General features: G+C 42.0%; 1 protein-coding gene across 5 annotated transcripts in view; it reads left to right on the plus strand.

Moving 5' to 3' along the window:
• Window positions 1–1,049: 1,049 nt before the first annotated feature.
• Window positions 1,050–16,758, plus strand: part of sipa1l1 (signal-induced proliferation-associated 1 like 1) — a 71,330-nt gene continuing 55,621 nt past the window's right edge. For 2 of the 5 annotated variants that reach the window (XM_054760841.1, XM_054760846.1), the window contains exon 1: window positions 10,205–10,445. The gene's annotated coding sequence lies outside the window, so the exon portion shown is untranslated. Of the gene's footprint in view, window positions 1,195–3,050; window positions 3,248–3,476; window positions 3,526–10,204; window positions 10,446–16,376; window positions 16,497–16,758 lie in introns of those variants that run through there. The other 3 variants (XM_054760842.1, XM_054760844.1, XM_054760843.1) reach the window with 3 other exon arrangements.

Genomic DNA, 16,758 nt, shown 5'->3' on the forward strand with positions numbered 1-16,758 from the left:
AAGCCAAATGTATGTAGCTCCCTAACTTGACCACTAGATGGCAGATAAAACACACAAGTGCCCCATTGATTAAATTCCTCAGCTAAACGTCACATGACACTTCCAGCAACGAATAGCTACATTGTACGTTATCACTCCCTGGGTCTATTTTACCCAAATGAATGGAAAAAGTGTTGTTTGTATAACTAGTTGACAAGGACCGTGTTCTCCGTGTGCAGAAAGCTGCACAGTTTTTGTTCATCACCTCGTCTGAGTTGATAATGCTGTCAACTCATTAAAGCGCTCGGTGTGACATTAGCATAGCGATGAATATGCATGTTGCACTGATATGACAGCTCTGCTATCCAGCACCAAGACTGAGTGACACACACAGCATCACAAGTGAACGTGCACGATGACACACCACACACACATCACCCACGCATGTCCACACAGCAGCGTGGAAGGTAACTGAGTACATTTAGTGCACTATTTAATGCTACTTGATACACTCCCCCCTCGCTACAGCTTATGCATGAAAAGACGGCACCAATCCATTAATTTCTTTTGACAGCTAACATGACAACTCCATGAATGATGCAGTTGAAGACGTCACGTGTGTAGCCAATAGTTCAGTGTGGGTCATGATTGGAAACAACTGTTTTTTTTTAAAGCCCAGTCACTACAAGGGCTCCTTGGACAATGAATGCGAACGTGAGAATAGAAGAAGATAAGACTGTAAATTACACGAATTAAACATGTCCTGATACTTTTGCACGACTTTTGTCAAAGCTAAGGTTGAGTGTTTTGACGTTTGAAAGGGATAGTTCGGATTTATTGACATCCACATCAGCGGAGTACTACCACCACCACTTGGTCCCGCGAGTCCAGTTCTGATCGGATTTCCGTGACGAGGAAGGTAGTTCCGCTTAGTTGCTGGGTCATTTAAGTAAATAGTTTGGCTTTTAAAAACAATATGCGTTCGTCAGAGTAATACATTTGCATCATAAAAATGCCTCCTCGAAAAAAATCCGACCTCACAAATGTGTCTTGAAGATGCTCCCATCTTCTTCCGCTGTGGAACATACACGTAAACAAGATGGCCGCCGCGCTCCGTCGCGGAAGTAGAAGCCAAATCTTTACCTAATTGTCTCCAGCAACTAAGAGGCACTACGTTCTTCATCACAGAACTGGATTTAGGAGACCAAGAGGAGGGTAAGTCGCTGTTATTGCAGTACAATGCTAATGGCGATGTCATACAACTTCATGTCAAAAACTCAGAAATATCCCTTTATGTAAAGAGTTTGGCTTCTCAAAACAATATGCGTTCAAAAGAGTACCACATTTGCATCATATAAATGCCTCCGCGAAAAGAATCAGACCTCACAAATTGCTCGCGTTACATTTGTCCGAGTATAATTATGTATTTATGTATTATTCATTATATTTATTTATTTTGTTTCTGCTTGATTTACTACAACAAATATGCTAAGTACAATTCATGATTTATTTTTTAGTCTGTTTGACCAACTTTTTAAAATATATTTTTTTTATTATTTAGTTTATTATTTATTTTTATGATTATTTTCTGCATTATTTATGTAATAAACCAGTCGTGTTTGCACTTATTTATTTCTTTATTTTAATGGAAAAATATGTAGTAATCATACAAGTCAAAACTAAGTAGGTTTCAATAAACAAGCTTGTATATTTATAGTTTTTATCTTTCATTTTATAGTACATCATAATTAACTGGGACGGGCATCCAAAATGGCAGTAATCTGTCTTCATTCCTGTCCTATATACATATACCCATATACAGTACATACACACAAAACACACCCAAAAGCTCCAAATAGTGTTTTTTGTGTCATCAATATCATCAATGTTGTCATGACGGTCCCTGATATAAGCGGTACTATTTTTATCCTGACTCCCTCATGTACAAATAACATACAGGCAAAAACATGAATCTCGTTTTCATATGGAAATGTAATTAGTGTCCACAGCCTGTATTTCCCAGGAGACGATGACGACGTGCCATCACACGCTACGCACCCACTCCTAATCCTCAAATACCTGATTCACTGCTTTAATTAACTGTTGGGACCCCCTGCCAAGTCCAGTCCAGACAGAGCTTGTACCCACCAGCCCATGGACTCAGAATAGACTGCGTATCACGCTTTGACACAAAATAGTGTGGGTGTGCTGTATACCGTCTCCTGTACACTTGTATAGTTGTGTCTGAATGAAGTGTGCAAATTGAAGAAATTGGGGAACAAGCGGATCGTTTCGAACAACAACAAGAGAAAATCTGATGGATTTTCCCTCTAATAGTTTCTTATGCAAGGTTTTGAAACAATATGACCGCATCTCTCAAACCGATACGTCCCTTTTAGCAAGATTGTCAAGTACGTTAACAACATAGAACACAAGGTTTTGTATGTACACAACCGAAGGTGGTTGTGTGGTGCTTCACCATAATAGTCATCCACTGCCTCGTTTTTGTCAGGACGCACGCCACCGATTGCAGAAACGCCCGCCCCATCACGGTCTCGCAGGCAAACACAAATCCATTTTGCCCATTTTCGTCCCATTTTTTGTTGCATGCAGCTGTGTTGGATCTCAATAGACGTGTGTAGGTGTACCTAATGTTGTGTAAAACGCGCGTCTGTTTTGTTCTTTAGTACATTTTCAGCCCGATTTTGTCACACATTGCTCGTGTCAGACAAGACTATCTGCTGATGAGCGTGCTTTATGAGAATCAGGACGGCGGACAAAAGAAAAGCCCGCGTGTTTGTCAGTTTGGACACAAAAAAATGGATGGTTCCACTCTGCCAAAGAAGACACACAATCTGCTTTGGGTGGTGAATCACCGCATCAGCAACTTGTCTTTGAGATCAAGCTCTAATCTCGCCGCCTTCTCCGCAATCGCATTAGAGTGGCTGAGCGTGAGAGTGTTCTTTTCACTTGGATGTGGAATGCACTGTGGTGGGGGTGTGGATGCTGGGGGTGGGGGGGGAGCGTGTACGTTATTATTTATCTATGACATGTTTGAGCTGTCGTTGCAGGTGCAGGAGGGGAGTGGCCACGTTGAAGGCACATTCTCAAACCAACTGTTCAGAAAACACGATGACGCTTCGCCACATCTGTTGCATTCTACTGTCTCGTTTTCCAACCTCAGCGGCCCCCCCCCCACTCCCTACTAAATCCCGTCAAAGCGTAGCCGTACCTTCGGCCAACTCCTGGCTCGGGCTCACTCACCCATGTGAGTTTGGAACTCCTCAACATAACACCTGCAGTGTCTCCTCAAGGCAATATTTGTTACTTTCCGTGAGAAAATGTGCACGTATGTATATGATGGAGGAGTGGGACAGTGTGTACCTACACTATATACCTATATATGTGTGCACATATACACTGTGTGTACCTACAGTATATATCTATATATGTGTGCACATATATATCTATGTGAGTACTTTTTTCCCCCTCTGCAGGGTGCTGTGATGTCATCCTCCCACCACTGCGCTGTGCTTTCACACCAGAGTGAGTCACATTGCTCCAGCTCTCTTCTCGTGTGTGTGTGTGTGTGTGTGTGTGTGTGTGTGTGTGTGTGTATGTGTGTGTGTGTGTTCATGCAGTGCCATATGAGGAATACTTTGAATTCTGTATATGCCTCTTCCTTTTCCCCAAACACGTCTGGAAGTAAGTTCTTCCACTCTACAAAGAGACGCAGATGTTGACAGTCGCTTCAGATGTTTCCACGTTAGTGCAGTCTTAAAAGGACAGAAGGAGTTCAGAACGAATGCATCGCCCTGACTTGTAACGGACTTTCTCTAATCCGTACGGGACCGTCCGCTTGAGTTCGTCCTGACCATTGACGTAATACACCAACATATTTGATATTATGGTTCGGTTTCCCACAGGACTGCGATCTCGTTGGGTTTTGAAGATGATGTCATTGTCTAATTTGCATAATTGGCCATGTGTGTGTCATTTTTATGGATGCTGTGGGAGACAAATAGTCAGGGGAAAAACATGACAAGCAAAACAAATATGTTTAGAAATTAGGGCTCTGAAATGATTAAAAAAATTAATCAAATTAGTCACAGTATTCATCATGATTAATCACCATTCGGTGTGTACGTATTAACAGCTCCAAATGAACTGAAAATGTATATCGAGATAAAAGACACATGTCTGAAAATGTATTTGCCTAACACACATTTCTTTAATATTAGCAGATCATTTGAATAACACTTTAATTATTATGAGCACGAGGGGTTGCGTTCAAAGACACCACCTCATTTAAAGATGAATTCACCTTTTGAGTGTACGACGTGTTTTCTGGGACAACCGAGCAAAATGAAATGCAGCAAATTGTACTCCGGCAGTAAGAGTTACGTGAGTGAGCGATGAGGGTATCTATGCACTGTTTTTCTTCGTCTTTTTATGTCTGTTTATTTAGACCAGGTTCCCCAACCACTGGGCCGCGGGAAGCTTTCAGGTGCAATGATAAATACAAAAAATACACTTGTAAATAATTACATCAAATTTGATGTAAATTCATATTAATTTCGGAAAGGGGCGTTATTTTAATTAAGAAATAATACACAGTTACAAATCCCAAAGTTTTGGCATTTTTACGTTGTTTGTTGCACTTTGTTCGACGGTCCCTGAACGCACCATCGTGCGTGCGCTAACTTTCTCTCATGCCGCGCAGATAGACTACTATACTGTATTTTTACCGTTTTTCTTTCACCTCATATTTGGTCTCATGCTGATACTATGTGGGAATGCATAAAGGTAAGTTTTGATGACGTTACCGAGTGATAATGTGCATATTTGTCTGAAGTTAATTCATGCTAGCACACGTCAAACAGCGATGCAATAATCTCTCTGGAAAAACAAACTCCAGGCTTGAACTGGTGGATGGTGAGTCTGCATTCATTTTGTGCTTTTAATGTGATGTTGTGCATGTCTTAGTTTTACACAGTACCCAATAAATAAGATAAATTAGATCGCTGTAATGTATGAACTCCCCCCCCCCCCCGGTACACGGGAGATTTGTGGGAACACAGGCCGGTCCGTGGGTGAAAAAAGGTCAGGGACAACTGATTTCGACCACACACACACTCATAATAAAAACGTTGTGATGTTCAGAGTGCCCGTGAATGCATCTCGCGGTCGTCTAGTGACAATGAGGAAGTGTTGTGTCGATGCTGTTTGTGAGTTGAAGATGCATACATGGAATATATGGTTGTGGAACTGCGAGCACAAGAAGGCCCCTGCCCCGCATTTTGGACACCCCTGCTCTAAGGTGACCACAATTTGTTGTTATTTCAAAACCGTTTTCCCACAGGAAAGCCTACTCTAAACACAAATCATCTGTTCCAGGGTAGAAACTTTATAAATATTCTCAGAAAAATTGAATCCCGTTGCCTCACCTTTTTGCAGGCGTAAAAATAAGTTCACTGTGAAATCTAAAAACGCAGCACCGTCAGTTTTATAGTGACAACACATGTGACGACACTGGAGAATATTCTTGCCCAACTTATATTTTTCTCTTGACATTCTAACACAGCGTAGGCTCATACTTTCATGTTTTGTGCGACTTGGGGCATATTTTCCCCAAAAGCTTTGGATGAATTTCTAAATTGGTTCCACTGTAGTAAACTATTGCAAAAAAATACATACGTACACATTATTGAAGAAAGCAAAGCTGTTTTTATGTATGCATGCATTATCTGACTTATAATTCCCTGCAGCCAAGCTGAATTGATAATTAGTTTAGCTTGATATCAAATCCTTTCCTTCTCCAGCTTCGATACTTGCCGGGAGGGATGTGCATAGAATAAAATGTACACATGCTATCTAATGTGTAATCTAATCCGCTATGGTTTAGTAGCCTTGCAATTGCAAACAAAAATACAGTACATGCAGGCTGTATGGATTAGTTTCAGATCACGGGGCTTCTGGGGCATTTGAAAGGGTGAAGTTGCATATTGGTGTCAGAATGCAAAGCCCTCCCTATTTCCTTCAGTAGGTAGACGGTATTCAGCTTCTGTATCGGTGTGAAAACATCTCCCAGCATGTTCATATAAAGTACACTACCACAAAGAGGCCTGGTATTATATACCGTGGAACCGCGGTTAGCGTGTTTTTCAGTTAATGTAGAAAGGTTTGCTCGATTAATGTACATTATCCGGTTAACGTACAATACACTATAAACATACAATATACGTATTAATACACTGCGACAGTCCAACTGTGTTCTTAATGTATTTTTCTCACAAAATATTCTAACAGAAGCTAGCTTGCTAACAAAATGGCAACCGTAACCGGAAGCCAGCTATGTAGCCCGTCCTAACACAAAGCAGTTTTTTATAGGGATAATTGAACATTTAAGGTCATTTTTACCTTCACTGAAGATTGAGTCTTGATGTGTGAGTTCCCCAAAAACACGATGTAACAGCGAGACACCCCACGGACACCATCTTCCTATTTTGTCACGAGTTATTCTTTGAATTCAAGTCAATTCAGTAGTTTTTCAGCTTCTTTATCCAAATTGTGGCTCATTTCAAATGTTTTTTTTTTTGCATGCCAAACTATAATTGTAAAACTATAAAAAAGCAGTTTTGTGTTGACATTGTTGGTTTTCTCCAATGGATTCATTGGATTTACATTATTTCTTATGGGAAAAAGTGATTCGGTTGGAGTCGGACCTTCTGGAACGAATTAATGAAGCTAACCAAGGTTCCGCTGTATGTGTTATAAAAAAAAAAAACCTAGAAAACTTGTGGTAAGTTCTACTAGAGTAAAGAAAAATAATTATATTCGGGTCAATGCGGCTTGTTTCCTAGAACTCCTGCTTTTCCTCTCCTACCCTTCCTCAAATGTCAGCTGATCTGCCAACTGATTGAATATCCTCACAATGACAATACAACACAATTGTAATTACACACGCTCCTAATGAGACACACTTGTCTGCACTCCACACACAAACAACAAGCGCATCACATTGAAGTCCCCCCCCCCAAAAGTCTGCATTACGCCTCTTAGCAATGGGGTAGAAAAGAGCCGGCGCATGTGAAAACAACTTGTCGCCTTTCTTCATGTCAATCTCCATTAGTGTTGGAGTGCCGCTTGAGTGGAGCCTTGTGAATGGCTTCCATTCTTTCAGTTCCCCCTGCTTCCAGGGGCAACACAGACAGGAATTCCACCGCTCTGCCTCTCTGGGTGACTGCGGTCGTCTAATCTAGAGGTGGTGTGTGATGTCTTCATAAACACGTTTCTCGGACAGCCGTCACCATCGCATTCGAAAACCTCAGGTTTAATACCGAGATGTGCGAGTAAAGATCAAATAATCCACAGTGGGGGAAATTCAACCACCGAGTCTGACTTTTAAAGCCAAACAATATAAGCTATGTTTGTGTCGGTTTTGTACTGGGGTGGGCAAACTTTGACCCGTGGGCCACATTGGGTTCAAGAATTTGGGGCGTCCATATATGGGTGGTCATCAGAGAGAACGACATACTTACTCATCCCATCACATATATCAACTATTCCTACTACGTGGGTGATAAACAACAGCTAAACATAACACGTAACTTAAACTGTTATGTTCAAGTGCCCGCAAGGCATGCTGGGCAGTCCAGCAGCAACAACAATAAAGGCTATGACCAATAAAACATTGGCTGTCAAGCGTATGTCAACGTCACTCCTTGTTTACTTCCCTGACGACCTCCTCGACATATTTTACAATCAAGCGAAAATGCGACAAACAGCAAAATGTTGGGGGAGTACCACAAGCTACCCAGCATGCCTTGCGGCAGGACTATATGGGTGTAATTTTGGCATGGGTATTTGCGTAGATATTTATTTGGTGCAGTGGGTAGGTCACGTTGTGCATCGCTTGTGTGTTGACGTGTTGTGTTTGGATCGTCTTTTTGTACAAGCTACAGATTGCTTCTGACTATTTCTGGTCCGAGTCAAGTGTACCACGATAGCGCTGCAATAAGTTGTCGGACACAGCTTCGATGTTAAAGGTTTAAAAAAAGGAATTTGGAAACCTTAAGACACTTGACGGTGCCTGATGTGGTCCACCGGCCGCAGTTTTCCCACCCCTGTTATAGTGTCTTTCTTTTGTGTCCTGTGAACAATGCACTCATATTATGCAGAACATTGGACACAAGTAATATGACTCAATGATACAACAACACATTGCAGTCATTCAACCAGTTTCTTTACATTTCTATATTGATAGTTTACCTTTCACCAGTTGCTGATGAGGTGTGTTCGCTGTGCTTAAATCCATATTGAATTTCATATTGTCCTTAACCCAATTAGGCTACTCGCTTTAATCCCCTGGGAGCAATTTTTCACCAGAGAACAATTCCAACCACCTACACAGATATCCGCCCCTTGACAGAAACGGGTGGGTCGTGTTAAGACCCGCAGAGCTTCAGAAACCAGTGGGGTTTTTATGATGCTAATCTTCTTTCCTTTATTACACTGTTGCATAACCCAGGATATGACAATTAAGACTAATCAATGCATATATGGAAGACACACATAAATAGTACACAGGGAAAATGCGAGTAAATGATGCAAAACGCAACAGTCGGTGGAAGCCGAACACTAAATTAGAGGGCACAAATACAAAAGAAATGTTTTAATGTGGGATTAGGGGGAGATGAATTCCGGCGTTTCAATTCTAAGTGCCGACTGAGCTTCCTTTTAATCAGAGCATTGTTCTTTATTTGATGAAATATTCATGCTGACAGTATAAAATTGAAAGCTGCAACCATGATGATGTGGCATTCAAGTAATTTTTCACACATGCAGAAAAAAAAATTGTCTGATCGACACTGGGGGCATTTCAGCACATGCACAAAAAATGTTCAAACATCTCGGTGTTTCCCACAGGGATGCAATCTATTTGTGGTGGTGGGCTGCCGTGGATGACGTCACCGTCTCATGTGCGTACCGTAATTGGCAAAACGGGAGCCAAAAACAAGAAAAGCAAGCAAAGATTTCTTCTGTCGCTTCTTTTTGTGGGGGTTTTTTATGTCACAAGCAAGACGGAGCCCCTGTGAGTGCTTTTAGACGGGGGAGGGATCCACAGCTGGCTGTTACAGGGGCAAATGCACAGCAATACACATAAAACACACGCAGCAGGAAAATGTTGCAATGCTGCAATCACAGTAAACAACCTAATGAGAGAAATGCTGCAAGTTGACCAATCAAACGGTCGACAAGTTGCCGTAGACTGTTTTTGCACATGCACAGAACGGATCTTGTTACCGGCATGGATCGTTTAGTGACTGTGGCCGCTTCAGGTTAGGGTTTGTGAGGAAATACGCCATGAACGAGCAGTCCGCTTGGGAAATATTTACACATTTATCCATAGGGCATAACACTCGCTTGCAATCTTCATCAAAGTGGTCTGTGGTTTCACCAACATGGTTACCTGGAACAGTTTTTATTCCGCGATCTTGGATTCTTGCTATGTGGAGACGCTGCCTTGTGGAACACAGTAGCTCCACCTAGTGCTTAAACTAAGAAGTACAAAACAGTTAAGTGCATGTTTTATGGTCCATTATATTTTTAGACTTCGATACGGGCCAGTTACAAGTGGATTGCGGTCCGCATTTGGCCCACGGGTCGTACTTTGAACACCCCTGTTGGGTTACTTAGCTAATGTTAGCGTAGCATAGGTTTGGCAAACTTTTTTTTGGTTTGCTTGCGACATTTATCTCATGTGTCTTGTCTGTTTTTGGCATTTGCACCATTTTTCTTTTGATCTTACATATGATTACGGCATTTTTAATTTTCAGCATTTCCCCCGTTGTATTTGTTTTATGGTGTTTTATCGTGTATGGTGGCTGCCCATCGTACAAACATTGCTGGTCTCTTATTGGTTTGACATTCTAATGGGCGGAGCATCTTTAAGAATAAATATAAATAAATAAATCCAGTCAGTAGTTTAAAGTCGTCTAATAGTAAACCAAACTTCTCCCATAGACTCCAGCTGCTTGAGGATTAAGTTGCCATAGCAACGTGCTGCCTCGCTCTCTCTCTCTCTCTCTCTCACTCGCTCGCCTGGCCTTGTTCTGTGATATCGCGAGACTACAGGGTGAGCTCAGCTTTGGACGATTGTTCTCGCGAGAGTTCGCGTGGACCGAGGGGCGGTGACCTCATCGGTTGCGAGAGGCGGAGCGAACCTCTTGCAACTTTGGATGAACTTCTGATTCAAACAAACGACAGGAAGGCAGACGCTCACGCATACACACACACACACACACACACACACACGCGCGCGCGCGCGCCACACAGGGCTGGCAGAAGACACAAAGTGTACAAATCCGGGAAGTCTTATTTTTTTGAATGAACATCAGGGAGGGTGTGTTTTTTTCCCTCTCTTTAACGAACGACGGGATGAGAATGTGCTGTGAATGAAAGAGGTGAGTTGAATACCGCCTTACACGTTTTAACGCAAACATTTTAAAAGGTGACGCTTCGTTGAGTCGTCCTTATTCGGGTATCTTCACGCTTCCTTAAGACTAAACCGAGCGGAAAAGTTTAGCTCGCAGCCTAAAACCACAGCTACCTGCTTCTGCGAGGTTGTTGAATGACAACGCCGCTCTCATATCTCACTAGTTATATTTAACTGTAATATGTGCCGAAACTTACAACGGCGACTCACCGTTACTTTAGAGCAACAGGAAACCTTGCAGAGTGACTATCAGATCAGAGCAAATTGGGATGTCTTGCTGCAGCCGCCCATGTAAATCTTTCCTGTGTCCATCCTTTCCCTTGAGGAGCTAGCATCTGCATATGTGATGGGATTCGTGATTGTGTTGTTGTTGCATGTGCTGCAGTGTTGGTTTGATGGGACTATGTGCAATGTGATAATCAATCAAAATGGTCGTCTGTGGAGGCTAGTTCAGCTTTGATGATGTAACTGCTGTACATTCAAGTGATGGAGGGGATACAGGAGCACAAAAACAAGTGATCAATGAAGTTACTGTGACCTTTGTTTGCATCCATTTCTTCATATGTTAGTATTTGCACAAAACACCTGATTGGGGTACAGACCCCCGGAATCTGCTGTGTTGTTTTGTGAATGCTGCCATCTCCACCTGTGGAGTCTGTCCTCAGGCAACCACTTTCAGCCCAACAGGGGGCTTACACACGAGCACACACGGATACAAGCCGCTTCCCCCTGTTGAAATGCCCTCACCGGACCATTCAAAGACGTCTTCTCCCAAAGAAATCTATCCCAGCTGGGTGAGAGGCGGGGTAGACCCTGGTTAGATCACCATTCATACAAAAAGCTTCTTCTAAATAGACCGGCTGTTGCGGGATGATGTCACCAAATTTAGAATCAGTTTTCTCCCTTTAAAAATAATGGAATCAGAGTCAAACCGTCACCATCACAAAACCTTTATTTACCGTACACCAAAGGTGTCCAAACCTTTTCCATCGATGTCCGTGTCCAGAAAAATTGAAGGATACGAGGTCCACATTGAAAATTTTTCACGTTGAAGGTGCTCGAACCAATCCAATGTAGGTCAATATCAACATCTTAGCTTTGTGTGAAAGGTGACAACGCAAATTTGTGTAATATCTGATAATATAAAGTGGAACCTTGGTCAGGGTCATTCATTCGATCCAGAAGTTCCCACTCTAACTGAAATGGATGCTAACTGAATCCATTTTTTCCCATAACAAATAACGTTAATCCATTTAATCTGTTCCAGAAAGCAAAAAATGAGACTAAATTTTAGCCTCAATTTTGGGCTTTAACTGAAAAACAGGCTAACCGGGGCGGACGCTAACCGAGGTCCCACTGTATTTCATGAATCTCTTTGCAATTTTTGTCTAACCCTACTAAAAAGTCGTACCCAATGTAAATGTAAAGCTGTCCCCTAACCATTTGGACTAGATACATGATGTTGGACTCTTTTGAAAGCTAACAAGCGTTTTTTGGTCCCCAGCAATGAAAACATGTCCTTACCTAAATCCCTTTTAAAATTTCACAATGATACTACAAAAACTGAGTATTTTGCAGTTTTTTCTAAAGTTAGCATCAGGTGTCCCACACATGTGCCACTGTATATTGTCTTTCCGTTAATAAAGAGGAAAAAAACCCTGAAAAGATGCAACGTTGATTCACCCATGAAGTCCAGTCCACGTTTCCATCGCTCCATTACGCTGCAGTTCCTTGCGCACAGTACCCAGCATGCCTTGCAGGCACTTTGTACATAACAATTAAAGCTACGTGTTTTTTTGTTAGTCGTCGTTACCCACACAGAATGGTAGTTCATTGTTGTTGTGTGCTAGCTTAGCTGTTGCGTGTTGTATTGTTTATTTTTGGGGTTTGCACCATGTTTGATGGCTGTATATTGGTTTGCAGACGAAGGGTCAAGCTAGTTGTTGGCTATTGCTTGGAAATAGAAGCCTGTCGTATTGATCATGCAGTGTCACAATGCCATCTACGGGCCGAAAATTGTAACGACAAGCTGGTAAGTCGCATTGTTACAATGTAAAAGTGAGCAAGGGTCAACAAAGTTAGCGCTATAGCACTGGAAGCATTAAATCTTTCTGTGGCAGTCCAAATGTAATCGTGGCGGGCGTATGAGAAACTGGACTTAGCCAGAAATGCATCACATTTCCTCTCTTACATTATGTTCCATTAGTTGTTCTGTTGTCACACATTGTAACTCTTTGGCGTCACTGGTACCCTCGTTATGGCATAAATAACAAAAAGATGTAAACTTTGGTGTGTGAAGTCTCACAAGGTTTGTTTTTGTGACACTTAAAAAGTGGTATTTTTAGCGAAATGTTCAAAATTGTACAAGAAATTCGAGTTTGCACTGGGTACATTGTTCTATGTTGCTTCCAGCTAAATACAACAGAGAAACAAAGCTGAATTAGCACATTAGACATTCATTCATTCATTCATTCATTCATCTCGTTTCCTGTTCAGGGTCACAGTTTGCTGGAGCCTATCCCAGCTGACCCCGGATGAGAGGTGGGCTACTCCCTGGACTAGTTGCCAGTCAGTCACAAGGCACAAACACATTTCATTCACACCCACATTCAGTCTGTCAGTGTAATGTGCATGTTTTTGGACCGTGGGAGGACACTAGAGAAAATCCATGCAAGCAGGAGAAAATGTATCTTCTCCGCCCAAAAAATGTTGGTGATCCGATAATGTGTATGTCGCATATACTCGTATCGTATTTCCAGCTCTCTTTTCTTTCCTGCTGTGCGACTGCTGTTGCTACTCCTTTCCTCTCCACCTCCCACAATTCCCTTCAACCATCATCAACAGAGTCTTTCCTCATCCTGCTTCCTTCCTGTCGAGGAAGCCATGCCAGGATTCTGACCTTGTCATCATTCCTGTCTACTTTGCTCAGCCTATCTCCACGAACACTCCCTTTTTTAATTAAGATTTCATTTATTAAATGGTGCTGCTTAAAATATGTGCCACCTGTTCACTTGGGAAAGACCTGCGTGAAAATATTTATTTTGCAGAACGATTCTAGAATATCTACTAGCAACTTTGTGGATGCGGAGCTTCTTTTTGCATGAGCACAGGCTAAAATGCTGAAAGCCAGCACTAATATGATGTTAGCATGCAATAAATTGACAATCTGATCGCAGGTCGTCACTATATTATACCATATTATATGATACTCAGTTGTCCTTTGGCACAGCGCTTCCTTAAAAAAAGGGTCATAGCCAAAGTGCACATATTTTTGTCATCTGTGTCTTATTGAGTCCAAAAGAAGGGATGCAGGAATGGTTTTGAGCACATAAAACGGAGTGGCTCATAGAACAGGCTAAGATTCGTGTTGTGACAGATGAGACAAAACCGGGGGGGGGGAAAGGTGATACAATAGTTAGACTCGCTATTCAGTGGCGAAATAAACAGAAGGAACATACTGCAGAGACGGGTAATCCAGAGGACAGCCCACTTCCCCATTATGAAAACAATGCTCAAATGATGTGAGCAACTGTGCAAAAAGTACAAGATGAACAAAAAAAAAAGCACCAGATAACTATCTAACGCTAAAATGTACATTTGCTTACATCAGAGTTCAGTCCCAAAAGTATTCTGGTCTAGTAAGTCTGTCAAAGCGTAACTCTCTCATACAGTCCAACATTTATGGAAGTGTTGCTGAAATTCTCACCAACTGCTTCGCCATCTGTTTCCCAAATCCAGACAGAACTCTGAAATATCTTCCTTGTTGTATCACTTTGTCGTGGTGTTGGCTCCTTGTGTTGGAGCAAGAGGTGTTGTTCTGTCCGTGCTTGACGACTGCAGATGTCTCGTTGTGGCTGCAGAGCCATAGGACAATGCATCTACACTACATGTAACACTGGACTTCCATGGATTGCAACCTAATCAGTGTAGGCTGGCTATTGTTTCCCACAGGACTGCAATCTATCTGGTGTATGTCGTTTTTATTGATGTGGTGGAAGAGACAAAAAGTGCGCAAACGACATGAAAAGCAAAACAAATATGTTTAGTTCACTGGTTTGTTTTCATGAACGTATTCTGACTCGTCAGTCGGGAATTCCAGACTTCAGCAGCAAGCTTTGAATTTTTAATGCTATTGTCAATGTCAGGTGCCATACTGTAGATTAGTAAACTTTCCTTTTGTTGCCCGTTGTAGCCTTAGCTAAAAAGTCTTAAACTTCAAATGCTGGTGGATTATTGCAGCTGCTTTGTTTTAGCAAACCAGAATGGTGAGATTATGTTCTTTGTGCTTGTCTGAACTGTGGTATTACTGCATTGGCATTAATTTACTTTTATTTTCCCCAATCTGCTGAAGAAAAAAGACATTGGATGCTTTTAAAACATGTTGTTTGTTAGCTCAGGGGTCCGCACCGTGTGGTAGATTCGTGAGCTCTTTTGCACATGGGGTTGTTTCGACTTGATTGTGGTTGGTTTCGGTGCAGTCCATCTGAGACACGGGCGACTCGGAGAATGCTACATTCATTTGGAATGAAAAGTGTTTTGCTGCGTTTCTTTTTGTGAAAACTTCCACTTTATTTTATGTACCTGTATGTCCTAGCAAGCAGAGGAACAAAGCAAAACCAATACAAACATGTGGTCTTTTGCATCATCAGCAACACTGACTGTGTGGCAGCATAGCTACAAATTCGGTTGGAAATGGTGTTCCATTCTATAGATATTTTTTCTTCAACTCTATGACAGACTTAGAGTTGAAGTCATTGATGTCATTGGATTGTACAAGTGTACCTAATTTGCTGTGCAAAACAGGTGGTCATCAGGTAGCTCCGTTCCTATGACTATGATGTACATTGGCTTTTAGTGTACAGCGAGTCTGAACTTATTCCTAAATTCTACCAAAATTGACAACTAAGTCACTCACACTGTACACACAAACCACGAGGGACATATAAAATACAGTGATAAAAAGATTCAATACGAGAATTAAACACAACGATAATAAAAAAAAAAGACAGAACAACTCGTTACTGTTATTCCTGTGCTTGTGTTAAGCGCTGGAAGGGGCGTTGCAAAGGAAGGAGGCACAGGCTTATTGGGAGGAGGAAATCTCAACAATGAGACCACTACGCTGCTTCGTGATCCCTGTCTATACTAATTGTTGCATAATGTGTGACTGTAGCCCATTTGGAGTCTGACATGCATATGCACATAATTGGTTCACTTTTTCTTTTTGTACGGGGTTTAATTGTTTATGGGAGTGCATTTGTCACCGCGAAACACCGTAACGCGGAACGTTGTTAAAGGAGGACCACCTGTTTTATGAAAAGGAAGCTCCAAATAAAGTTTATGTAATTGTTGAACTCATGAATGCCACCTTTTTGAGGCGCTAATAAAACTTGTGTGTTCTTACTTACTTGTGCCAAGGGAAAGATGCCTCGTAATGAAAGACTGCTTGCTTGGGTTTGTAGGTCCCAGGGAGGTCTGTGCCAGCGGCGGAAAACACGCAAATCTGTCTTGATTTACTGAATGCAGCCACAACAGGTTGTTGGCTGAACCCTCTGTAGCCTTTCCTTGTGCTCGCACGAACCAGAGATGCGAGACATAGATAGCAATGTACCCCTTGCTGTGTTCTCTGACACTTGTTAGGAGGTAACGTGGTGCTGCTTTGTATTGTTATGTAGTAGTATGGATGTGTTGTTTGCAAGTTAGTCCTATGGAAGGTTTAAAACCTTCCCCCGCACGCCCACAGTGTGTATTTGAAGGTGATGTTCTTCGGTTTGACAGCATAAACTGCTGAAAATTGGTTATTTTTTTGATGCAACTGTTCATAAGTAGAGTTGAAGAAAGTGTCTATACCAGAAAAAATAAGGTCACAATGTCAAGGTCTTCAACATCTGCCTTGCAGGTGGTGGAAGTTGAAACCACAACAGGAAAGTGGCGGGCCATGATATGCAGTGCTCGCTGCAACTTTCTGTTGCTGGTCTGACAGCAAGAGGAGGAGGAGAGGGGGCGTCTTGGCATACAGGTGATGCCCCAGCCAGGCTGATTTTCCAAAATCTTACATTTAATGCATCTCATATTCCTGTAGAAGCCAGGGGTTTTTGACAAAAAGCACATGACCGCTTTGATTGAATTGCGCTTTTTGCTGAGGCAATGGCATGCATAATGTATGCAAGTGCAGTGTGCACACAATAGGGATGACCTCATAGTTTACAGCGTCCTTTAAGCTTGGTATGCAGAAGAACAATAAAATCAGTGCTCCTCGCTAACTTTCTCGCTTACCAGCA

This window comes from Dunckerocampus dactyliophorus, chromosome 19 (genome assembly GCF_027744805.1).
Source record: "Dunckerocampus dactyliophorus isolate RoL2022-P2 chromosome 19, RoL_Ddac_1.1, whole genome shotgun sequence".
In the NCBI taxonomy this organism is placed as follows: domain Eukaryota; kingdom Metazoa; phylum Chordata; class Actinopteri; order Syngnathiformes; family Syngnathidae; genus Dunckerocampus; species Dunckerocampus dactyliophorus.